The sequence below is a fragment of the Lissotriton vulgaris genome, chromosome 9 (genome assembly GCF_964263255.1).
Source record: "Lissotriton vulgaris chromosome 9, aLisVul1.2, whole genome shotgun sequence".
Classification (NCBI taxonomy): domain Eukaryota; kingdom Metazoa; phylum Chordata; class Amphibia; order Caudata; family Salamandridae; genus Lissotriton; species Lissotriton vulgaris.
Window position 1 is genome coordinate 346,771,838 of NC_141697.1, and position 26,862 is coordinate 346,798,699.

Consider the following 26,862-nt stretch of genomic DNA (forward strand, 5'->3'; position numbering starts at 1 on the left):
CACGCACTGGTCACCCCCGCTCTCTCATGCATGGGCCATAAACCCTCCCCATCTGCGCGGCTCTGCCTCGGAATCCTATCCTGTTCCCAGCGCGACACCTCCCTTCATCCCTTTCATGGTCCCAGGTCCTTTGATACAAACCCCCTTTTCCTGTGTGCCCGTTTGTCTTCCTCGTTCCCAGACCACCACCTGGCCCTGCGGATACTGTTTATTGCCCCCCCCGTACAGTAGGAAGCTCCCCCCATTAAAGGACCCTCGAATTGATCAAAGCCCCCACCCTATGAGATCCGATCAACCCCACACATTCCGTGAATCGGCGGAATGTCCAGCTGCGCGATAATCATCACCTGTTGTGACCGGGGTGGGGACTTCAACTGTAAATGTGTGTGGGAACGGGCCTGAAGGGGAGATTCCGAGGATGTCCTTTCATACTTCAAAGCATTGCAAGAATGTGTTACATGCAATAAAGATAATAAACTTGTGTATAAGAGGCCAGGCCTCAGAGATGCGGTTAGAGCACCTCGTGACGATACTTGCTGTCCGAACTGATGTGTTTCTCCTCCGGAGAGAATAAAACTTCTGTTTCCTGCCTTCCAGTCTCCAGCGCCTGCCTCTTTGTTTGGTAAACTTGAGTGGGTATAGAGGCGGCTAACGCCGGGCAACTTCGGAAAAGGTCTTCTGCCTGTACCTTTTTCTACAGGTGACTTATAGGTTTTAAGTGCAGTGACCCTAAGATATAGTAAACCTATATCTTCAGTAAGGGGTGCATGCACCAACTTACATAGGCAGGCCTGTAATTCCATTTTGAATGGTCTCTCATGAGTGGCATAATGCATGCTTCAGCCCATGGGAGACCTCTGGGGTACCCATGCCCTGGGTACATAGGTACCATATACCATGGACTGACAAGGGTACTCCAGTATCCAATCTGGGATGTATCTAGGTACTGAACACAACATTTTAGGGAGAAAGCCGATAGACTGGGGTCCTTATTAGCAGGATCCCTGTCAGTCTAGTCAAAAACCAGCTTAGCACCAGGCAAAACGTGGGGGTACACATACAGACGGATCCTACCTTCCTACAGTCTTCCTTTGTCAGGTATTTGATGGTTGGAGATAATATCTCACAGTTCTCATTAGGTGTGCCACACTCAGCCCACAGTGTCAATCATTATGTCCCACACAATCAATATCCCTTGAGTCCATGTGTACTTCCCACCAGAAGAGAAAAATAACCAAGAGGCCACCAACCTGGGGCAGCTGAGAGGTACTGCTGTCATCCGGTGAAGGAGGGGGATGCCTTCAGAACAGCCTCTGCAATGTGGGCACAGCCAATGTTTATAACTTTCAGCCCTGCTTCACAGTACATTTGTTTTCATTTCCATAACCTTTTCACTTTTTTCTTTTATTCCTTTGCTTTTCTTCTCTGGTGGCAGTCAGGGAACACCGAGAAACGCTAGAGGAAGGACCGAGCCTGTCCTCCCTCTACATGCAGCCACACCTGCTGCCAACGTCAACACAGGCCTGCCTCTTGGAAGGGCAGGGCTCCCTCAGAGAAAGGAACACACACCATGCGGCCCACCAGCTCCGACCGGCACAGCAGACAGCCCTGCAGCCGCTAGCGAGCGGAAGCTCTGTGCACCTGGGACAGTGCACGTTAACCAGGCGTCAGCGTGTTGACAATGTGAGTCCCAACAGTCGTCGACGCCGAGACTGATCCAAATATCCTCCATAGCGTAGCATCGGCAAGCGGCAGGCCACTGAGGCAGGAGGCGGGTAATAGCCATGCTCGTTGCCAGTGTTTTGTGTGTGTTGAAAATATATGCATGCGCGGTTGTCACACGGCCAGCCTTCTACACTCTAAGGCCGTAAGAAATGAACATCACACAGCAGTCTTGGTTGGTGCTCTACTAGCCCTCAAGACCGTTTATTATATAACCCTGTCCCTACGTCACAGGTTGTGACTATCGGGACTGACAAGGGGGGGATTACCCACTGACCCCTGCAGGGGTAAGGGACATAGGCTGACCCACTTCCTGAAACACACACCACAATCTACAGAGGGAGGAGGGCTCATAATACGTTAAGGGGATTCAAATATCACTTTGGTATTGTTTTGGAGAGGGAAGGGGGTAATAAAGAAATATGTACTCAACCCGACACAATTTTTACGGATTTATTGTATCAGGAGCTCCCTATTTTATTCAATCACCAGTGTGATACAGATATCTAATAACTGAGCCTTATATATACTCTAGTCTGACACAGTTTAATAACTAAGCCTTATACTCTAGTCTGACACAGTTTAATAACTAAGCCTTATACTCTAGTCTGATACAGAAGTCTAATAACTGTGCCTTACATATACGTTGCTTTTCTTACCATTGTCCCTGGTGGGATCAAACCCCCCTCAAATATGTAAATCAAGATAGTTGGTTTAAACTTATTTTATTGTGTATTATTACTCCTAATTATAACCAGCATGACTTTCATTTTGGACAAAACCTAAACAAACGTTGATTAAAATGTACTATTAACATTCATAACTTCCATACTTTTCAGTTTGAAATTCGTACTCCCACAAGCTTCAGTACTGTAGGCAAGAAAAATGAGTTGGTAAGACTGTTCTTTGCTGTCTAATGTTCTGTGCAGTGGCGGTTGGTACGGAACGGGGTGGCGGGGGGGGGGGAATATCACAATTACCTCTGCACGGCCGCCGTCTCTCCTCCATTGCCTCTCCACTGTTACTCTTCCTGACCCCCGGAAGCTGGAAGCTCACAAGCACCCCTAAGCCAATCACGACGCTGCTGTCACCAGCATGACAGCAGTGTTGTGATTGGTGTGAGCGGCCTGGTTCGGCGTTCAGAGAGGGAGTGGGAGCCTGTGAATGATCTCCACCCAGGCTGTGCAACACCGCTCCGTGGAGAACATGCTAAGTGCGCATAACTATTTGGCCGGCACAAGGCGGCCGGCCAAACCATCATGCACACTTAAGTGCATGTATTTGCTCCTCCCCCTGCCCCACCATAACCTGGCTGGCACTGTAAAATAAAATTATAATAACATGTTATTATCATTTTATTTTTCCTTTTTTGTATTGCTGAAAAGCAGTGGGGCGATGCTCCTCCGACTTAGCAGAGGAGCCGCCGCTACTGCATTTAATGGGATTACCCACTAGGAGGTGATGCCCTACAGCTCAAAGATTTAATGTACTTTCCCAAGGAGCTGACAGCATTCTTCAAGGTCACTCATTCAGATTTCAAGCCTGAAGGCATTAATATCCACAGCAGCTTCCTCCCACTTGCAGATCTCTGTCCTTGTGGTTTAATCCTTTTGTGTGTCCTTGAGATCATTTCCCGACATACATGAGAATAATCCTGGTATGTGTATAGTAAGTATTGAAGTAAGTAAGTATTGAACTTATAAAGCGCGAACTAAGCCCAATGGCGTCAAGGCGCTAATCGCCCAGGATGGTCCTTCACACAATGTAACCACAGCTCCCAAGAGCAATGGCCACCCAATCAGCACACGTATCAGGTGGGAGCAAAAACCAATCTGTGGGGCGGCCCCATAATTCAGTGCAACTTAATTGCAAAGCAAAACAGCACATAAACCTGAAGAGATGGAGCAAAACATACTTACCAGTACTGATGCAGCTATAAACTAGTTCTGCACTGAGCTGGTCTTTACCGGGGCAAATTAAGAAAGAACTTATATATGATTTAGGTTCAGCCTTAGCCGGGGAGAAACTATGTTTTGCTAGGACAAGCACATATTTACAACAGATTGGAGTTTTAATACTAGTTAAAGTGGATAATCCAATGACATCAGCAACCTTTGATATTGTAGAAGAAAGTAAACCTGCTCGACTCCTCGCCCCTCCCCATTCCTGTACATATTTTTTGAGGATCCATACAAATTTTACATTTCTGAGTTTTCAGATCCAGTGTATATTGCATTTGACAAAATCCCATTGATTGAGCTAAAGTAGCCTTTTGCCAATTGTAGCGTTTAACTCCTTACAAGGCTGCGCTGTTTGATTCCTCTGATCTCTCTGAGCAGAGCAAAATACCTCTTTTGTGTTACACTGAAGCAAGACGTGAGGAAATGTAATCCCACATGGATTACTACAATACCCATGATGCATTGCGGCATGTAAATCTGACCTATTGAAACAAATAACTGTGCCTTAAGAGATGCACTGTGAAATCTATGACTACAATGTGATTGTGCAACAGGAGAGCACAGTGAGAGGCTATGAAGGCCAAGGTACAGGCCTGAAAGATAATGATGTTGGTCTGTTGTAGCAGAGCAACAAAACTGGGTTTTAGATTAACCTTTTGCCAGGGCTACAATCAATGGTCCACTCATTGTACACCGTTCTGGTGCCTTATCCTTTATAGGCAGCTAGGTAAAATAATGAACACAGGGCCATATGTAGGTAATCTACATTTACCAATTCTAAAATACTGAATTTTACCGATTCATTATTTCAGAATCGGTAAATGGTATGTAGGAAACAATTCGGTAAATATTACCGAATCGGTATTTAAGAATCAGTATTTACCGATTCGGTAATTCCCAGTCATTCCTATGGGCCTGGGGGCCCATGGGAATGAATGGGAAGCCATTCACTATTACCGATTTGGTAAATACCGAATCGGTAATAGGGGGCACATATTCAAGGGTGGCAGGGTGTCACATTGACACCCTGTTGCACCCCTGAATCGTGCATGTGTGCACATGTGGCACACATACATGCCCTAAGGGTATGTATATCTGCCACATGGCACTTTTAAAAAAGCACAAAATTGCTTTTTTAAAGGTTTTCGATATTTACCACCAACTTGTAGTTGGTGGTAAATAACGAATCTGATTGCAAGAAGGCACTTACTTGATGAGTGCCTCCTACATAGCTTTTTGGATTCGGTAATTACCGATTCCTTAAAATAAGGAATCAGTATTTTACCGATTCCTTAAGGAATCTGTAATTACCGAATCCTTAAACCTGCCTCCTACATCTCAAACTCTAAATACCGGTCGCTAACGACCGAAATTCGGTAATTTCGGCCGTTACCGACCGGTATTGGGCTACCTACATATGGCCCTAAGCATGTGCTGAAAAATGTGACTTGCAGAAAGAAGAAATACTGCACACAGGACTGAATATAAGACATACCAACAGACTGAATGCATATTTTAACAAAGATTCTTTGCCATCGGATGTAGCATGTTCATCTTTGAATGACTGACGTAGGACTGGAAGACTATTATAGTATACAGCAGTTGTAATCCGTTGGAAATGTCTTTTTTGTTTGGAAACTGCATTTCCCAGCAGGTCGAGACCACTCTGGTGATGTGGGATGCATGTGAGCTTTCACACCTCATAGTTGGTCTCTTCCGACCTTCTCACTTTGAGGTCTGTTGTGACACCAGCAACAAATGGCTCTTCCCAGCCTTGAGGTCCAGTTTGCGAATAGATGAGCTCTGTCTGAAGCAGAGTTGAAAAAGCATCTTTTGCAAAGGCATCATCAGAGTGCCACAGTTTAAAAAGCGTAGACTTGTCTCCAATCATAATATTGTCTCAAGAAATAAGGTCAAGTTGTATTTTTTATTGTCACTAATTAGGACAGTTTCCATCAGTGGCTATGTGAAAAGGCCAATGGCATCTGACTATTCTCCTAAAATGATCTCATTTAAGAGCAGCACATATCCAAGAAAGTGAATTGGAACTTTATACATTCTAAGCAGTAGACTCAATTTGCATATATTGCATATGTAAATGACCAAACTGAATATTATTTGTTTAGAGAACAAAAAAAACACAAATGCAAAACAGTTCTTCATAATTTGACATTTAATGAGTCAAGTTTCAGCTTAAAAATACCCGCACTAGCTCTTGTGCACCTGGCAAGGGATAACGATGAACAATGGCGGTGATATGGGAGCCAGCCTGCAGCACATTCCCTTGATGGCTCATTGTTTGAACAACAAGTGCTAAATGATTGTGTTGTTTCACTTGATGCGTGACTGTCTTTCCCGATCCTGAATCTCCTACTGCCCAGTGTTCTCTGCAGTCACTGTATTGCTGTGATTCACAGAGAAGATGGCAGATCTCTGGGGAGCTGTCGGTCTGCTCTTCTTCTGGGATCATCTTGGCTCTTGAACTTAACACCTGTGTAATTGGCAATTGTAAGATGCTTTAGTCTGGGCCTCACTTGTCTTGCATAATGATAAGACTTTGCCAATGAATTATAAACATATCAATGATAATCTCATGTCTTTGCTTCCACTGAAGATAGGCTATAAAATGGATAATTTGGAAGCACTTTTCTATCCTAAACCTTTTTGCGCATTTTATAGCAGCCCATCAATCATATTGTGTGCAATGCAAGTTTAAAATTATGATTTATATATTCACAGCGCGTTGTGCCATAGACCGACCTCTGAGCATTAACATACACAAGTCATTATTCTCCACTGTCGGGGTTTGATTGGCAGGGCGGGCAATCGGCCATTGCCCGAGGGGCCTGTGGCAAAGGCCGGATTGTGGACCGTTTTTTAAAAAACTGGAATAAATTCCCAACATATCTCTGCCGCTGGCACACAACCCGAAACACTGCTGCAGGCGAAGAGCAGAGGTCAGACCTCAGTATGACCGAGTACAGACCCAGAGTGCTAATTGTCATGTGCAGTAGGACAATGGGCCAAAATGAGCAGGCACAGCATGTGGTGGGTCTCTCCTCCCCCCCCCCCCCGAGTCACTGAGCACTGAGCAGTGGCGTAACAAAGGTCCCAGCAGCCCCAGCGGTGCAGGGGGGGGCAAGCTCCAGGGGACTCCCTCTGGTACTATGCAAGGGCAGTGGGCCATTTGCCTGAGAGCTCCTGACTGGGACCGGAGCATGCGGCCCCCCTCCATGTACTTTGAACCCCCCCCTTGAGTTTCGTTACCCCCCTGTCACTGAGCATGACAATGTGGCCTCGGGGAGTGGCGATGCTGTTTTAGAGCATCACAGCTAGCACTAATGTTACGTGAGGGTGGAGTGAAAGGGGGTTGTGCAATTAATTAATTAATTAATTAATTGTGGGTTTGTAATGCGCTAGAATCGACTCCCGAAGGAGTATCTCTGCGCAGTAGACTGCTGGGGAACCCGTCCTGGCTTTCCCTGTGAGATGGTCCCTACTGGGTATCTCCAAGGTGAAACCAGGCATCCCCGGCGTATGTGGGGGGCCGTTCTGGAGATGAGGCAAGCTAATGCCCAGAGTTGCAGAGTGTGATCCCTGGTTAGAGTAGGCACCGAGATGAGAATTATCGAGTCTGCTGACCCTGGTCCACGACCCTGCCGCGTCGGGAATTGAACCCTGGTCCCGGGCCATCCTCTGCTCTCGGGTCTGCCGCCTCTAACCAGTGAGCCACACCACTCAGTTTACAAACAGTGGCCCTTTAAGAGGCTCTACTTTTGTCCCCAGCAGCAGACAGATGAGCCTCAGGTGCCTGTTACCACCTTGTGATCTTCAAAATTGCGAGGTTCTCCCTTTTTCTATTGAGAGAATATTTTAAAAAAGGCTAACAACCAAATTGAGCACACCAAAAAAACTTTTTGGACACCTAAAAACTATTGTTTTTTTACAACATTACTGTGAGAAACATTCAACCGAGGACAAAATGACAATGGGAAGAGAGTAACAAAATGGAATGAGCACAGTGTGAAGACAAATGGAAAAGTGAGGCGTGCAGAGTGGAGAAGAATATCAAAAAGAAGGGTGCCTGGGCCTAATTTTGATCCCAATCCGACCCTGTCCGATGGCCCAACCAGGTTTCAATTCTGTGGATCTATGGTTACCCACACAGACCTTAGCAGTGCATTGACTAACAGAGCAGGGCTTTAAGGGGACCGGGTCCTGTCCATGCTCAGCACCAGGAGTTCTAAAAAGCAGGTGCTGAGATGGGTCCCTAGCGGGCTCTCCATTTTTGCCCTAACCATCAGAGTGAAAAAAACTGAACTCTGCAACAGTACCACCCTTCACTACCTTTTGATGTAACTTCAAAGAGACTCGTTGAAGTACTTTGGCAGTCTCATCATTCCAGAACGGAAACATTTTTAATATTATATACAACGAAGCCATAGGTGATGCCTATTTGTCTTATGCAACTAACACCAACTGATAAAGACTAATGTCCTGGCTTGTTGTAGGTGTAATGTTACTTGTGTTATATGCCTGGATGCAAAGACAGAAGCAGCAAAATACAAGTCGGGCGGCACACTCTGCTAAGCACAGAGTTTTAGCCTACGTGGTTTTGAGCGACACCCTTAATTAGATCGGCCACATACTGTACGATCATGCATTTTATGTGTACTTGAAGGTGAAAGACTGAAAAAGTAACAGAATATTTTGTATTTTAGCCATGCCTTTGCCCCATCCTCATTACGCGAAGCATCGCAGTTTTCATACTTTTTGTTAATGCACTTTGACCTCTGGTGTGCTGAAATTAAATTGTGTCAAAGCAAGGACCACGAGTTGGGGGTACACCCGGGTACACAGCGTCCATCCACTATTTTCACAGGGTGGACGCCATCCCCCCTGCCAAGAAGTTGGGCCCCAAAGAAATATGTTGTTCCGTGTCATTTTCAGACACCGGGACACGTTCAGCAGCTCCTGCACGTTGTCTGCTTTTCAATCTCAACAGCAATGGGCAGGCAGTTAGGGGGCTTTTTTTTAATATAAAATAGGGGGCTTTTTTTACACCTCCAGCTGTGCCAAAGACAAAGGCAGAAGTTAAGGGGCCATCAGGTCTCCTTTTCATCAAATATTAGACAGGAGGCGGCCTGGAACCTCTCAATTAAATGCAAATGCACAGGAGAGGAAACAAAAGCACACAGCTTGTTATCTCTTCAAAGATCCCATGCTTTTTACTTTTTTCAGTCCCCTGTAAATAAGTGCATGCACTGTAAGAATGTCAGATGGGATGGTTTGTCCCAGTATGTACAGAAATAACAATACAAATAGCACTATTTTATTTATTTTATACTCATCTTAATGCAGAGTCTTCCAGTGAGGTCACTTCCTGTGATGCCATGTGAGATGTCACACGTCGTGACGTCATGTGCTCTGTTGGCACACGTCATGCTGTCACTTGCATACTGCCTAACTAGGTTAATCCCCCACTTCTTTTTATAGGACTTGTGCCCTGGTTAAAAGGACTGTAAGAAGCACGTTTCTTCTGACTGCAGGCACTCAACCCTCTACGCTGCTGTACAGGGCTTCCAATGCACATCGGCATACTTGTCAATCATGCTCACTTTACAGCCCTGCACCACATACATACAGTCTGCTTTTCTGGGACTGCGAGTCAAAGTATTGAGAAAGGAGGGAGGGGGGAGGAAGTGGGTGCACACTGCCGGAAGTAGCAGAGGTGACAGACACAACCTGTATATAAACCTTGCATAAGGAAATGCCGGCCGCCTTCAGTTTTCCCTCACACATAAAGTGTGCATTGTAAACCCCCGCGGGAGCCCATCCTGGCTTTCTGGTGGCTTGCTTCGTTTGACCAGAACTGGGCAGGAGGCCATTGGCAAGCAAATGTGTGATTAACTCCAAGAAATTGCTCAATCCAACAGCATGACCCTGTGCCCCGAAGAAGCGGAGGCGAAAGGAGAAGCGAAAATACAAATGCAGTTAAGCAGGCGTCCTATTCAGGGTTCGAGTTCGGGTTTCCGGGTATTGTGGGAGGACGGAGGAGGCAGGCGTAGGGGGTGGGGGGCGACTGGAGTGAAGTCACATATCCAACAGGCTCATTTTGTGGGCAACAGATAATGTGCGCTGTAGAAGACATAAGCTATGGACTTTTTTGTGTGAACTGCTTCTCTGAGGCTGTGGCGCCGCGTACCCTAAATAATGGCCCCTCCCTACAGAATGTGGCGGCGGTCCCCTTAGTCTCAGGAATATTCATTGGTGTTGGATTGAATGGGCCTCTCTGAAGGGCTGGCGGGCCCCATGAGGTTTGGGGGTTACCTACGTTGCAGGGTCTGCCGTGGCCTGTGGTACTTCCCTGCTGCGTGGGGAAAGTAATGCTGGGGCACATTTCCAAAAATATCGAGCAACGCAGGCAGCAAGCAAAGGTGCTGTGTTGCTTGAATGGGAGAAAGCTGAATGTAGTATTCTGAGTTGTATATTTATGTTCCTGCATTTCACTGCATCTATATTAAAGGAGGAGGATAGTGTCAGTGCTCGTGTTTACTGTCTCTTTCTTCCTTCTTTATCTTGTTTGTCTGTTTTCCCTCTCGTGGTGTGGTTTCTTCTTCATCCCTGGGTTTACGGATTATTTTCATCAATTGTAATTTCATTGTCTATAGTTTTCCTCTTCGCTGATAGTTTCCTCTTTCTTTTCTTTTCGTGATGGAGAGGATAATGTAGTATTCTGAGTTGTATATTTATGTTCCTGCATTTCACTGCATCTAGCTGCTCAGCCAGCGTGAGTGTTCCATGTAAGAATGTTGGTGTGATTGACATGTATGGAATGCTTGGGTGATTGGTTTGAGTGTTGGCAGTTATAGATGGGCTGAGCAGCTAGGAGGCTGCTCCTGGTGGGGCTGCTTGTTCCAGAGTTATACTTCCTGTTATCCTACTTATGGCTGAATAAACCTACTTCTATATTCATCTACATCTGCCTCGGCTACATCATTATATGTATGTATGGGCTAACATACTACACTGAACTGTGCCATATCTTCTAAGATGTCACACTCTTCAGATCTCCTCCCTCGCTACCCTGTGCCAATGCAGGTACCCTTGAGCCATGATGCAAGATGTCTTTTTTACGGGCAGCATTGTTTTTGTGCCGCAAGGCATCCCATCCTCCAAAAAAACTATTGTAAGAGGCAATTCCCTCTTTCTATGCGGGTTGCAGAATGCATAGAAAGGGGACATTATAATGAGAAGAAAATGTATTTTTCCTCATTAAGCCATGGTTGGGGTGGCGCACTATTTTAGCTCAATCCCAGGTTTACTGATTTCAGTAGGTCTGGGATTGTGTCATAATTCCGTGGGGGTTCGCACAGGAATGCCCATGCTCTAACAACGGAATGCCTACTGCTAAGAAATCTAACGCAACACAATTGCCTTACACTTCTTTATAAAGTTACACACAGCTGCATCAATTGACCCTCTGCTTGGCTTTGTAAGCCTTTGCGTTGGGGAACATCTTTTACAACGCGGATGTTACCCCGCAGTGCAGTTACGACGCGTCTTTTACAAAGCAAGTCGTAACCAAGACTTGCGCTGGAAGGCGCTCTAGGCTAAGGAATAGTAGATTTACTATTCCAACACCTTCCCTACTGTACGTAGGCTGGTGTTGGAATAGTACATTTAACTATTCCTAAATCCAGCACCCCTACAGCGCAAGTCGTGGGAACGACTTGCGTTGTAAAAGACGCGTTGTAAAGTACCGCGATGTAATACATCGCGTGGTAACAATGTACATCCCTTTACGTTGCCTTGCTTCGCCTTGTCGACGCAAGGAGAATGCACAGGGTTAGTAAATGTGGGCCGTTGTGTTCAGCCAAGCTATATTTCTGCTGCATGATAAAGAGAACACCGTCTCAGCAAGTACCATTACATCATGATCGAGAGTTTGCCTAGCATGCTGCCTTGTCCTTACGTTTATTGAGTGAGGGTAACCCTTTCAGGAGTACAGACAGGTGCACGAGCCACTGAAAAGCTCAGCCAGGCTCGAGCCTGAAGCCTGGCTCTGGCTCAACTCGAGCTTTCATGTCACTTCCGCCTGCCACTCTCCCACCTAAACAGCATGTGGTGTTAGGACCAGAGCTGCTGACTGAGGAACTTGGGAACCAGGTTTGATTCTAGACTTGGGCTCAACATCCTGTGATTCTGTGCAAATCACTTAATTTCCCCAGTGCCTACTAACAATGCATGTGCTCTTGTGTAATGTAACTGGTGCTCATAAAAATATAAAGCACTCCGATACCTTGGGGCCCAGTTCGTACTGTACGTTAAAAACTGCAGAAGAATGCATTTAGAGGTAAAAACTGCCTTAATAGGAAAGACAAATAGCAACCCATTTACTGACTAATTTGTACAGAGTGAAACCAGAAACCCGGATAAAGTGCAGCTTCCCCACATAATTGTGTAATCTTAGGCAAATATTTTATTTTTCCATATCACTTTTTTCTTCATTGTAGCATATTACAACACTTTTGAATTTGTGAGTGCAAACTACCAGTTACACAAAACTACCGTTTTTAATAAGCACTTCTCAGTACAATGCTATTAGCTACCCTATAAATGTTAAAGCTTCCACATGTAAAACTTTTTTTTTCAACTTTGGAGACACGTTATCATATTTTACGTTGTTTGTTGTAAGATTTACATAACTCGTATTTTCAGGGCTCTAAAATCCGATTCAGACCCCGTGGCACGGCTTTGACTCGACCCCCCCTTTTAATTTGCTCTCTCGCCCATCAGGAGCCAGTAAAAGCGCAAATCAAGCACTCTTGTGGTTGAAGTATACAACTTCTGCACGATAAAATGCTATCAAGATAATAAACAGGAGCTCCGCAGTTCAGTGCACCAGAAAAGGGACGCTATAAGTAAAAGAAATGGGTATAATTGCAGATGGAAAAGGTATGCTTGTAAATAAAGAAATACTGCCATCTATAGGCCAAAATGAAATTAACAGTGTATTACAACAATTGTTCTTACTATATTCTCAGTTCTAGTGGATGCCATAAATAAATATCAGAACATTGATGCCCCGAAGATAGCAAGCAAGAGAGTACCAGCAGTTATGTTTGCAGACGACACCTTGCTCCTCTCAAAATCCCCCATGAGTTTGCAAATAATTTTGAATGCCTTCTGTGAATTTTGTAGGGATAGGGGTTTAGAAATTAATATACAAAAACAAAATTCATGGTTTTTTAACCCCTGTAAGAATGTTCGCTCCAATCCTTGTATGAATGGTGTACCGTTAGATAGGGTATCAAAATTTGACTACCTGGGTCTCACTCTAAATGAGAACATGACTTGGAAACCGCAGGTGGTCAGATTTAATCTGAAACTAATTCAGACAGCTGGGGGTCTGGCTAAACATTATAGAAAGTCTTACCATAAACCATTGAGTCTGATTATAGAGATCTATAAGACACAGGACAGAAGCTCAGCTCTCTATGGGGCTGAACTATGGGGCATTCGAAACTTAGGCCAATTACCCACACAGAAAATAACTTTTTGAGGCAGTTGACAGGGCTTCCGCGAAGCTCCCCTATGCTGCCCCTGCGCATGGATCTGGAGGTGAGACCTATTGCACAAGAAATTGCAAGGCGTCCGCTCCCGTATTGGCGTCGTCTGTGGGCAACAAATGAGCTGGCGGAGTATAGAGCTGAATTGCAAGAGGTACTCAGCCTACCGGGGGCAGGGTAGCTACCCTGGCTTATGCACATCAAGAAAGGTCTAAATGAGATGGGCTGTTCTGAGCTATGGTTGAGTCCTCTAACTGACCATACCAGGGTTACGTGTACATATTTATCTACCAGGTACTGGAGGGCGAAACTTGATAACATCACAGAGGACCCCAATATTGGCTCTATGACCCGCCAGTTCATGGATATAAAAAAACCTACCAACTAGAGCTGTGCTTGGATTTTATATGTCCAGCCATAGCTAGGAAACTGTACTTGCCGTTTTGACACGGCTGCCCCCCCTGCATTCATTTGTTAACAAATGGACTAAGGATGTTCCCTTGGCCTGCCCCGCCTGTGGTCTAGCCGAGGAGACAGAACTCCATGCTTTTTTTGTTTGCCAAGGCTATTCCAAGATTAGAAGAAGAGAGCTTCAGCAGCTATGTAAGAATCTTGGTGCAACTCATTGTACAGATTTGTGTAGGCTTTTAAAACACTAGCATGCATATAGTATTTGCTACCTCACGATTTCTTGCTGCAATGTGGTGGGCTCGTCTGCAATTTTTAAAACCTCAATGAAATGCACTTTCTACATCTGTGATCACTGATAAATTATGAAAGACTTTTCTCTTTTTACTAATGTATTTTATTCTTTTTAACCATTCTTATTTTTTAAATTCATTTTTACTGTTGATATGAATTGCTGTGTTTTATGGTTTCACAACCGAAATAAAGATTTTCAAACTAAAAAATATATATATATATATTCTCAGAACATAAAACATTAAGAATAAGGACCCAACATTACCTCGAGATTAACCCCAAAGCAATTAATGATCCTAAAACCAACATATGCAACCAAAGTAAGTTCTTGGTACATTGACATTCAAATACAGCTAACCTTCATCAGTCACTCAAACATTCCACCCATGGTTCATCATCACAAGGTCTGCGATTCAGCACTTGCAACCAAGTAAGATGGACACTTGAATGGATGTTGTGCTTCAGGAGGTCGTTTGAAGGTAAGTTGCTGGGAAAGATGACTAAATGACAACCATAACAAAGTGGCGGGGATCTACAATACTTCCTAACCAAACAAACAGTCAGTTAACATTCTCCTGAAGGTATTCAGTGAGGATGAGTGTCCAGTGGTCACAAGCTCCTCCTTTTGGCGGTGGTGGTGGTGAGTCGGAAAAAGAGCGCCCACATCAGATGTTAAGTTGAAACGTAGGTGCCATCAGTAGGGTTTTCTCTTTTCTCTGTAAGTTGTGATATGGCAAGAATGACAAGTAAAACCATAAACTAAGCCTTGGTGTTTGACTCTAACCAAACTGAAGGTCAAGGCATAATATGTTTGGCCTTCCTATCAGCCACAGCTAATACCTTTGTTTTTTCAGCTGTGAATTGCAGATAATTTGTGGCCATCTAAGTCTAAATGTAATCCAATGCCTGCTCTAAGTCTCGGTTTGGGGTGTAGGAGAACGTGCTCTTCGCCTGGGTGTCATTTTTGTAAGATTAGACTGACACCTGCACCCGCAAAAAGCACTGAAAATGGAAGAAGATCTGTATTGTTAAAGGCAGTGGACAAATATGTTTGGTAGGGGGAATCATAATGTAACGTACTTGATGTAATAGAGACACATTTTATCTGTTGGGATTGTTATTTTCCAGGAAGGACTGGAACCATCTCCATGTGGTATCTGAGGCTCCTAACATGGTGGACAGACATGCCGCTAAAATGTAGTGTTCCTCTGTTTCGCAAAAGCTCAGGAGAGGCCTAAGCTCAGAAGCAAGAACATTTCAACTTCATTGATAAAATCCATCTTGACATTGCAGGAGAACAGTCTTTGTCCCATTAAGTGGTTTAAAAAGCGACTGGAGAGATTCCTACGTAGAGTGTATTTCCGTAATCCAGCCTGCTGGTGACGAGGGCCTGCATGACGGTCCTTCTGGTGTCAACTGGGAGACACTGGGAGATCTTGCAGAGCATACATAGGGTATGGAAGCTGGTGGATGAGACTGTATTTACCTATTTCTTCATGGATAACTTACTCTCCAGAATGATGCAGAGCTGGCAGGCATGGTCTGTCGGGGCGGGAGGGTGGACCGAGTTCTGCGGGCCACCATGCATTGCTCCATGGTGCGCTGCTGTTTCCAAAGGTGAGGACCTCCATCTTGTCCGTGCTTTGCTGGAGACAGTTGTCCTTCATCCAGTTGGTAACTTTCATTATACATCTGTGGAAGTTGTAAGAACAAATAGCCAGAGAGTCCACATCTGGGTTGGTATGCACATGCTCAACACAGTGATCAAAACCGAGAAGGACATCACTCCAACCATGGATAATTTGGTCCATGAATCGAATGGGTCCAGATGGTTTCCTGAGACTAATCTAAATGTAGGAAGTAACCAAGCATGTTTACTTTCCTGACTCACATATATCGAAATGTTAAAACACTTCAGTTTTCTGTGGCTCTCCACGACACCACTGAAGTGTATAAAAATTGCAAAAGTGAAGAACTTTCAGCACTGCTTGGTGTAATTAAAATTGGTGAAGGTATCTTGGTTTATGCAACATACACATAACACCACCACACTGTTGCATGCTGTCCTCAAAAGAATTTGTGACAAGTTTTTCCAGGGGTTCTCCTCGTGGCATCCAACACTGATTGCAGGGAGTGTGGAGCTCTTATCTGGGGACTGGGGGCAAGGATGTCAGTCTCCCTAGTTTTGCTGGCACAGATTCTTACTCCTGGGGCCCATCTCATTGTTGTCTTGTTCCCAGAATTCCACAGGAAGTTTTATTTCACCGCTCTAACATGGCGACATTCAATATCTTTGTCATTACAGTTTCCATAACCAAGATAGTGACTGCTCATTTCCTTTCGCATCACTTCCTGTCTATGGGTGTATAAGGGGCTGAATCTTACATCTCTTCACTGTGCAACACTCCTCACTCCTGTTGGTGTGTCCTTCCTCCTGTTGGTTTGCCCTCGCTCCTGTTGGTGACTTTTTGCTCCTTTTTCAGAATCTCTGTTAGATCCTTGTTCCTATTGGAATTGAAATCCTGTTTCCAACTTTCTGTTTTGATCTTCCTTACTTGTGGTCCTCTGTGTCCAGGGTTTCTGTTGACTTCATTCAGCTCCTGGAGTCTCTGCTTCAACCAGAGGTTTTTTCCCTTTGAGGTTTTTCTTCTCAGGGACTCCCTCTGGAAGGCACTGTCTGCCTTGGCGTTTCATTGTCAACGGCACTGTGGCTACAGGAAAAATTTTCCCTAGCTCGGGCAGGCAAGAACCATCAAAACCCAGAACAGGGGGCCCTCTTGTTGCACTGGAACCAGAAAGCGAATTCCCTACAGAGACAAACCCGATAAATAGAGTAAAGTGAAGTGGCGTACAGGGAAGTGGCATAGAGTGGAGTGGGGTAGAGTGGAATAGCGAACAGTGAAGTAGCATACAATAAAATAGCATACAGTTGAGTAACGTTGAGTGGAATAGTGTAGAGTGTCGTGTTGTACAGTGGAGTAGCATAGAGTGGAGTGGTGTACAGTGGAGTGGCACATACACTGAAGTGCTGTTCAGTGGAGTGGCGTAGACTGGAATAGCATACAGTGCAGTAGCGTAGAGTGGCAGGGCATACAACGTAGTGGCGCACACTGGAGTGTCATAAAATGGAGTGGCATAGGGTTCAATAACATCGTGCAGTGTTATAAAGTGGAGTGGAGTGGTGTAAAGTGGAGTGGGGTAGAGTGCAGTAGCGTGTAGAGAAGTAGCATAAAGTGGAGTAGTGTATAGCAGAGCAACTTAGATTGGAGTGTGGTAATTGAAATAGATGTAATGCAAAAATGTGTGAACGGATGTAGATGTAATCTGGCAGGAAAATACATAAATAGGTGTAAATGTCAACTTTGGGTAGTATGTGTGAATAGTGTAACTAGTGTTAAAGATCTAAGGGCCTGATGTAGATCTTGGCGTGACTCCAGCTGTCCCTCAGTGGCGGCATTTACAAGTACTGCGTCGAACTGACCGATTCCCACCTGCCGAATTTAGAAGTGGGCTGTCTGATCCTCCGTCCACTTTTACAGACTGTTTTCTGATGCATAAGCGGCTCACGTCCTTTGGATCTGTGGACCTCTCTGCTGGCTAACATGTCTCCTTCGCCATCAGGGCAGTGGGATTTCACCAAGCCTATTTAGATTTCACTGTTGTGCTGGCATTGCCCTAGCAGTGGATTCGTGACAGAGGGAGACTATCGTGGGACGGGTACAACATTGTACTATTCCTGTGGCATTTGGATGGATACTAGCCTCACACGCCTGATGTGTTTGTGCTAATTGTTGTCACCTGCATATCCCCCAAGCGTCACCTGGAAGCCAAGAGGACTGGTGGTCGTTCTCCCAGCCTTCCCATACCACTATATTCCTGAGAGGAGAGGTCTTGCAGATCCTACATCCTGAAGGCCTGACAGGAATCCCTGGTGGAGTGAGACTGGGAAGCAATACTTTTCACTCACTTCTTTGCTGGAAACCACCCCAACAGACACAGGCAGCACAATCACACATGCACATAAACACAAATAAAGAAAGACAAAGAAACACACAAACAGCACACACACACTATTGATACTACACCCACAACCACCACCACCACAACAACACACTCATTAAAACCAACACACTTACACAAAAGCACATTTACACCAAACAACACCAACCAAAAACAAATGCACACACACCAGATCATTAAACACCTGCCTACAAAACACACATCCAAACTACACAACAAACACCAGACCCACATGCAACTGCCAAACATACAGACACAAGCACATCAGCCACTCCAGCTCCCTCTACCTCCAAAACCCACACCTCTACCACCCCTCCCTTCCTTTTTTCCTAATTGTTTTTAATTGTAAAAAGTACGAGGGCATACCCTCAATCATTATTAAATAATTGTAATTTTACAACTGAATTATTTTTAAGTGTCAATACAGGTATTTTTAAAAATACACACATATGCATTGCACATTAGAAAAAAATACTTGTTACATCAATTTTAAAATGCAAGAGTCCAGAGAAAAATAAACAGACAATCCAAAAGAAAACAAGTAAATAAGAAGCTTACCTTCCATTCCCGAGACAACAGAGTTGATTTACTTCGGGGTCAAGTAGCAGCAGCAATGGAAGTATTTGGAAAATCGGGTTCATGACTGAAACGGAAGTGGAAAAAAGAAAAAAAGGCACGTTTCTACCCTAAATCCCTTTAATACCTCCAACTCAGGTATGGAGGTTTATTTGCCACAGTTTAGTCGACAGAAAGGCACATCGTAATTGGCCCGGCTGAAATATTGGCTGAGCTCCCTCCGACAGCCGATTTTGCCTATGGCGCCGTCCATGCTGAAGAAAAATTCTGGAAGAGACGACAGCACTCGGATGTTCTACCTTTCATAGTCCCTTCAGCATCTAATTTGAGTGGGCGGACAGCCTAGTAGGCACTGGCAGGCGGAGAAAGCAACAGAAAAGTGACAACGAGACCAGATCCGCCAAGATCTAAACCAGGCCCTACATTTTAAAGTATTTTAGTTATATAATATGCCATGGTATACCATGGTAAGTTTACGGTATACCGCAGTACATGTGTACAATAAGGCAGTATGTTAGTGGCTAATGGCTTTGTTTACAAACATAAAACACAGCCATGCCGTTTGCTGCACAGTTTGGCTGCATTCTGGGTACGGGTCTTAGATGTAGGTAGGTAGTAGGTTTTATTGTTATTTTCTACCCTTTTTCACTTTATTAAAGAATTAATAGGTAGGGCAGTTTAGGGAAAACTGTGCATTTTGTTTCAATTTTGTAAGCAGTGCAGTCATTCGTAGGTATTACTTCAGTACTCCGTAGACTTTTTAGTGAAGATTTAAATACTACAAAAATCAAAAATACAATCCATGTTGAAAAAAAATCTATGCAGTCTGTTGTTTCCATTATAAAATACTTTGGGCCAGATGTATGTCGCCAATTACCGGTCGGTAACGGCCGACCGGTAATTGGTTTTTGAGATGTAGGGGGCCCCAATTTTACTGATTCGGTAAATTTACCGAATCAGTAAATTTGCAGAATCGGTAAAATACTGACTCGGTATATTTACTGAATCTGTAATTCCAGATGTAGGTGGCACAGTTTGCAGTGCCACAGGCCCTTAGGAATTCTTATTTTACCACCCAATCCTATTGGGTGGTAAAATACCGAATTCCAGTGTACAGGCACATATGAGCATGTACACCTATGCCATGTGGCACACAGACATGCCCTTAGGGCATGTATGTCTGCCACATGGCACACAAGCCTGCAATTGGGGTGCTACAGGGTGTCAAAGTGACATCCCGTTCCCCCTGCCAGGATTCGGTATTTACCGATTCTGTAAATACCGAATCGGTATTTCCCATTGATTCCTATGGGCTTCAAGGCCCATGGGAATGAATAGGAAATACCAATTCGGTATTTACCGAATCGGTAAATATCGAATCTTACAGATTCGGTAATTCTAAAATAAGAATTACCTACATCTGCCCCCTTCCTATTTACCTACTCTTAAATACCGAATCGGTATGATTCGGTATTTAAGAGTCGGTAAATCGGAATTACCTACATCGGGCCCTATATCTTTTACATTGTTGTACATACAACTTCTATCTCTTTGGTGTGTGTATTTTCTCACTTCATTGTTCATCCAATATCCATTTTTCCACCCTACTTCTCCCTCAACTGCTTCTTTACTACTGTACTCTTCTCCTGCCTTTACCTTTGAACCACATCCTCATACTCTAAGTTTTCTGTATTTGCTCTGCCCCCCAGCTATACCCCTTGTTCCTAAACCCTGGGTAAACTCTTTCATTTCATAACTTTACCTTAAATTATTTACAATGCCCAACCCTGGCACCTCTGTGACTACTTTCACCATAGAGCCTCTGCTTACATAGCACTGCTAACTTTGCCTATGCCCTATTTATCTTTCCAATATATACATCCCTTTTCTGCAACTCTACATATACCCCAGTTTATCCTTCCTATATAATTACCTTTACCCTGGTACCCATACCTTTACTAGCTATACTTCAATATCTTTACCTCTTTCACTTTTGAATAATAAAACAATTTTTCTCCTTACCTATGTGACGTTTTTGGTTTTCTTGTGCCCTACTCTGAAGTGGGTTTTTAATAGAATGCCTTCTTTTGTTATGGACCAAACATACTAAACTAACATTGTACGTTTAGGCATGACGTACCGCTAGCTATCATTGCCTGCAGGCTCCGCACCTCTGCTGTGCACCTATCCTTCCACGTAGAAGCCGCACTGCCACAGGTTAACATGACATGTTATAGAATGACCCCCCCCCCCACTGAACCATTCCTCAAGTGCCTTCCACTACTCTCCCTCACACTACTGCTCCTGCACTTAGTTCACCTGCAAGTAAATTGACTGGATACCAACCGTTCTGTTTAAACTTGCATGGATGCCCAGAGTAAAAAGGTTGTGGTGTGGTTGTATCAACACAATGCGCATTTGACATTTGTTCCTCTGGTGTGGCAAGCGTCATTGAGCCCACATCCGGTATAAATTCAATTTTCTGGTAGAACATACCTTAGGCCACATATTCCCTCCTAATATGCAATAGCCTCTGGCCCATTAACAAGGCAGTGCACTGCCGAACCCCGTTTTCTTTTTTTGTGCCTTCCTTTGTATCTTACCACTTCCACAAATGTCGCAGGATAGGGAATACATGAATAAACTCCTTGTTCACACTCTTCCATTGACCACCAGTGGGATGTGCTACTCCTGAGTGTTTCACAGCCCCACCCTGGTATCCCTAATTTATTGAAGCCGTCCGCTGAATTTGTGTCGCCTTTCACTTTTAACATCTTGAGGTCTGGGCATAGCTGCTATGAGAAGCCAGATTCAGTGTCAGCAGATATTGGACTTGAAGTTCTGTAGCCTGGCTAGTAGGACTGCCTTTGTGGTGGGAAGAGCTAACTCAACTAAAGGAATAACCTCTACCTTTGTCTTAAAGGCAGGGCAGTGACTGTGGACCAAGAGAGAGTGAAGGCCATCAATGTCATAGTCACCCATTGGTAATGCCCATCATTGTGTCCTTAAACCTTATGAGTTTGCCTCTGCCGAGCCCTCCTGTCACTTATTGCACCTCTTGCTATTATCCTGCTGCTCTCCCAGTAGCTTCCAGTAATTGCACTCAGTAGCTGTGTAAAAGTGGGTGCTTGCATCTGGCCTATTGTCTCCTCCTATTCCCATAGCAGATAGTTTTGAGACCACTGTAATGCAGGGCCACAATTGCTCTAAAGAGGAGGAAGCTGGCTGTGGGCTAAATGACATTGCTGGACCTTGCCCTCCTATCCAATGCAGGTATTGCCCATCTTGCTTCTATAACTCTGTAGAACCCATATGTCAGGTTCCGGGCTGCCAGGCGCTCATGGGCCGCCGAAAGGATCAGAAAACTACAATTCCCGGCATGCCGCGCTGACGTCGCGTACCGAACGTGAGCTGCGCTCGCATGTCAGGAAATAAAGTTCATTTTCAAACGGCGGTGAGACGCCGATAATTCCGTTTTGCGGTGGCATTTCCAGAGTCCTTGTTTGGAGGCGGTAGGAGATGTCTGGTGATTCCTTGTCCTCCAGAATCGTGAGTAATCCGATTTCGTTGGGGTGTGTGGCGTTGGTAGTTTCGATCCCAACAACGCACCCGCAACCTGGTCGGTGGTTTAGAGTGGCACTCGGTGCAGTGTTACTCAGAGGCTCCTTGTCTTCGTGTGCAGTTACAAACTTTAGTAGCTGCACGTTTGTTCACTGGGAAATAGACCTGCTAATTGCACAGAACCAAACTGAGCCTTCCATGGTATCCAGAATTTGTATATAGTGTAAATACTTGTAAGCTTGCACTGTGGCGATAGGACTCATCTGGAGCTTTTTCTGAGCCTCGCCTTCTCAAGCCCTCTCAGAGCATCATCTTGCAGAACTCTATAGGGCGCAGGCTACTGAAGTCCCATTACAGAGTGAGCCTTAACTCTGAGAACCAAATGGGAAGTGGTTACCATACTGTGTCTTACGGAAGTGATTCTGAAGAGTGCAGTGTTCATTATTGTTTGCTTATTTCGTTCTAACAGGAGACAGGAGGGGTATTGGAAAAGTGAGAAGGGAACTGTGAAGTCGCCCATTTATAGAAATTACCGAAGTATTTGGGGTATGTGTAATGATTTCTGTTTTGAACAATAACCGACAATCCAGAGCTTAGTGCAGAGGGATTTGAATCGTGTTCGTTTTGTTTTCACAGTTGGGCTCAGTTCTTCAAACCTCAACAATCCCCTGTCTCCATTGGATTTGATCATTGTGTATTTTTCTTTACAGGTATTGACTGGTGAAAAGTGGGGAGGTGTTGGGTTAAGAGGTTATAGAGTACATTGTTATAGTATAGGGAAAATAGGGTGCTCTAATATCTTGTTCTTTGTTGTTACAGATCTCCCTCCCCGCTGTCCCCTTCCTTTCCTGCGACCTGCTGCACTCCCTTAGTTGTCCAGTGTTTTTACTCATGGACTCTGAGGTCGTTCGGTAAAGCCGGGATTTGGACTCTCATCACAGCCCAGAGGAAGTTGGAACCGAGCCTGATAGAATTATCGGCCCAAGGATTTTGCCTCCTCTTGGCTGGGTTGAGAGTTCACCATGACCACCTTAGAGGACGTCATGGCTGCTTTGGCCTTAGTTCAGGTGGAGCTGACAGCTGCCAATAGGGAGGTAGCAGCTGCAAGGGCTGAGAACGCACAATTGCGAGCCAGATTTGATAGAATGCCCACTACTATTGCCACCACCGGGGCATCAAGTAGCACTTCTCCTACCACTTCCGTGGTGGTGGAAATGCCGGCACAAATCCCACTAGCACCACCAGAGCGTTACTATGGAGACATAAAGAAGATTCAAGTGTTCATGACACAGGTACAGAGGCACTTTATGTGCAAACCTAAGATGTTTTCCACACACCAAGCGAGGGTAGCTTTCCTGATTTCATACTTGGGGGGGGGAAGCTGCACAGTGGGCGGTTCCAATAGTAAAAAGGGATGACCCACTCCTATACCACTGGGACAATTTTAGGGAAGAATTTGAAAAGACATTCGATAGGAGGGCAGATACTCTCACGGCAGACAGAGAGTTGTTGAAATTGAAACAGGGGGAGGCTGATCTTGTCACCTATCTCAACAATTTCAGGAGACTTGTGGCCGAAACAGATTGGCCTGAAGCAAAAAGAACAGCCTTGTTCTATCAAGGTCTCAACGAAGACATGAAGGACATCTTAGCCCAGATAGACCCCCAGCCCCGTACTTGTTCTGCTTTAATAGACCTTACATTGCGCTTAGACCATCGCATGAAGGAAAGGAAAGGAGAGCATAAGAAGAAGGATAGAGCTGTGATGCCGTATGAACAAGCCAGTAACAGTGACAAACCGTCTCCTTCTCCTGAGGCAATGGAGATAGGGGCGGTGCGAGCCTCCTTAACAGCCAGCGAAAGAGAACACAGACGCAAACAAGGATTGTGTCTCTATTGTGGGAAGAAAGGCCATTTCCTACGGGAGTGCCCAGTTAAGCCAAAAGGTAACCGGGTGCGGGGAGGACAGAGTGTAGCAGGAGTTTCCGCAAAGAAGTCGGAAAACTACACGGCTTGATGGCGAACGAAGGGAAACCCTCAAGCATACACATCATCCCTTCACTCACCCCGGATTCCGTGGACGTGCGAAACCACCTCTTTGTGAACATGACCATAACCATCAACAACAAACAACATGAGGTGCAAGTGATGGTTGATTCTGGGGCTACAGGGTGTTTTATGGATTGTTCAATGGCTCGTCAATTGGGAGTGACTCTAGTCCCCAAAGAAAGACCCGAAACAGTCTACGCTGTGGATGGACATGAACTTCAAGCAGGTCCGATTACTTATCATACGAGGGAGTACGAAATCGTTTGTTCTGATGCCCACCATGAAATTCTAGGTCTTCAACATTATTGAAGCCCCGCAATATGGGATCATCCTGGGTCTCCCATGGCTACAAACACATGATCCGGATATACGGTGGACTACCAAAACAATTCAGTTCCTTTCCCCTTATGCCGCGAACACTGTTTCCCAACAAATAAGAAGCCGGCACAAACCATAGAGCCTATGCATTCAATAGCCACATCAGCGGAAAAAGACGTAACCCTGCCTTTGTGTTACGCTGAGTTTGGAACAGTTTTCAGCGATAAAGAGGCTGAGGTGCTTCCACCTCACCACACGTATGATTGCCGCATTGACCTCATCCCTGGTTCAGAGATCCCCAATGGAAGGATTTACGCTCTTACTCTACCCGAAACAGAGACGCTGCGAGAATATCTGGATAAATACCTGGCTTTAGGATATATCCGACCATCTAGATCTCCGGCAGCATCCCCCTTGTTCTTTATACCAAAGGCTAATGGTGAAAAAAGATGCTGCATAGACTATAGAGCATTGAACGCCATCACCGTGAAGAATCAATATCCGCTTCCTTTGATCCCGGTGCTGCTGGAACAGGTCCGGGCGGCACACATCTATACAAAACTGGATTTGCGTGGGGCCTATCACCTTGTTCGCATAAGATGGGGTGACGAGTGGAAAACGGCCTTTAAAACGCGGTACGGACTTTATGAGTATTTAGTGATGCCCTTTGGGCTATGCAATGCCCCGGCCGCTTTTCAGTTTTTCCTAAACGAGGTCCTACGTGAATACCTGGATCATTATGCGGTCGTCTATATAGACGATATTCTCATCTATTCCAACTCAACAGAAGAACATATCGCTCATGTAAAATCTGTGCTGCGAGCGCTTCAGAAACATCACCTCTTCTGCAAAATCACCAAGTGTGAATTCCACGTTACAACGGTGGAGTTTCTGGGTGTAATGCTTACTCCGTCAGGGCAAGTGATGGCCGAGAGAAAAGTCCAAGCGATTGTGGATTGGCCACGTCCCAACAACGTCAAAGACATCCAGAGCCTGTTGGGGTTCGCCAACTTCTACAGGCGATTCACAGCTGGCTTCTCAGGAATGGTGTCACCCCTCACGCAGCTTACGAAGAAAAACATCCTGTTTGTGTGGACGGACAAAGCCCAACAAGCATTTGATGAGCTCAAGGCAGCGTTCTCTTCAGCGCCAGTGTTGACACATGCCAATCCGGATTTCCCGTTCATAGTTGAGGCGGATGCCTCAGAAATAGCCCTAGGGGCAGTGTTGTCTCAAAAAGATGAATCAACAGGCACCCTTCACCCGATTGCCTACATGTCTAGAAAGCTCAGTTCCGCGGAAATAAACTACACCATCGCAGAAAAGGAGCTGCTCGCCATTCGAGATGCCTTTATGGAATGGCGACACTGGTTAATGGGGGCTCGTCACCAGATCACGGTTTATACAGATCATCGAAACCTACAGTTTCTACGGGCCGCGAGACACCTGTCCCCCAGGCAATTAAGGTGGATGATGTTCTTCGAAGAGTTTCGTTTTGTAGTTACCTTTAGGCCTGGTACCAACAACAGGAAGGCGGATGCGCTTACAAGGAGAGAGAATCTCTTAATACCAGCAGAGAAACCAGTTCGGTCAATCATTGAACCGGCAAAAGTCATAGGGGTAACTCATACTGACGACTTTTTGTCTCGTGTCAGGAGGGGAGTACAAACCTGTGTGTGGCGCACATGGCTCAGACATCATCCGGAATGGAAACCGAAACACGGCGTTCCAATGAGAGGAAAACAGGTCCTGGTGCCCACAGAGGTCTTACGCAGAACTGTGTTCTCTTGGTGCCACGAGGTTCCGTGTGCTTGTCACATGGGTTTTGTCAAGACCCTGGAGAAAACACAGAGGCAATTCTGGTGGCCTTCCATCAGACCTGATGTGCGCAGTTGGGTGGCTGAGTGTGTCACATGCAATCAAATGAAAACGGACAGACAAAGACCTCAAGGAATGTTACTACCTCTGCCCACTCCGGAGAATCCGTGGGAGAGGTTCTCAGTCGACTTCATTGTGGGACTTCCAAAAGACCAAGGCAAAACCGCCATCATCGTGGTAGTGGACTTTTTGACCAAGATGGGCCACTTCATTCCTTGTGCACAGGTACCCACAGCAGGACAATTAGCTCAGCTACTCCTGGTGAACATAGTAAGACTGCATGGCCTTCCTCGTGACATCGTGTCCGATCGAGGGGCACAGTTCACTGTGAGATTTTGGAAAACCTGGTGTAAGGCGTTACACATCACTTCGTCTGTGTCCACCAGTTTCCATCCGCAGACGGACGGACAGACGGAGAGATTGAACCAATCCTTAAAACAGTATCTACGATGCTATGTGCAAGAAAGCAGCGATTCATGGGTTGATTGGTTGTGGGTGGCGGAA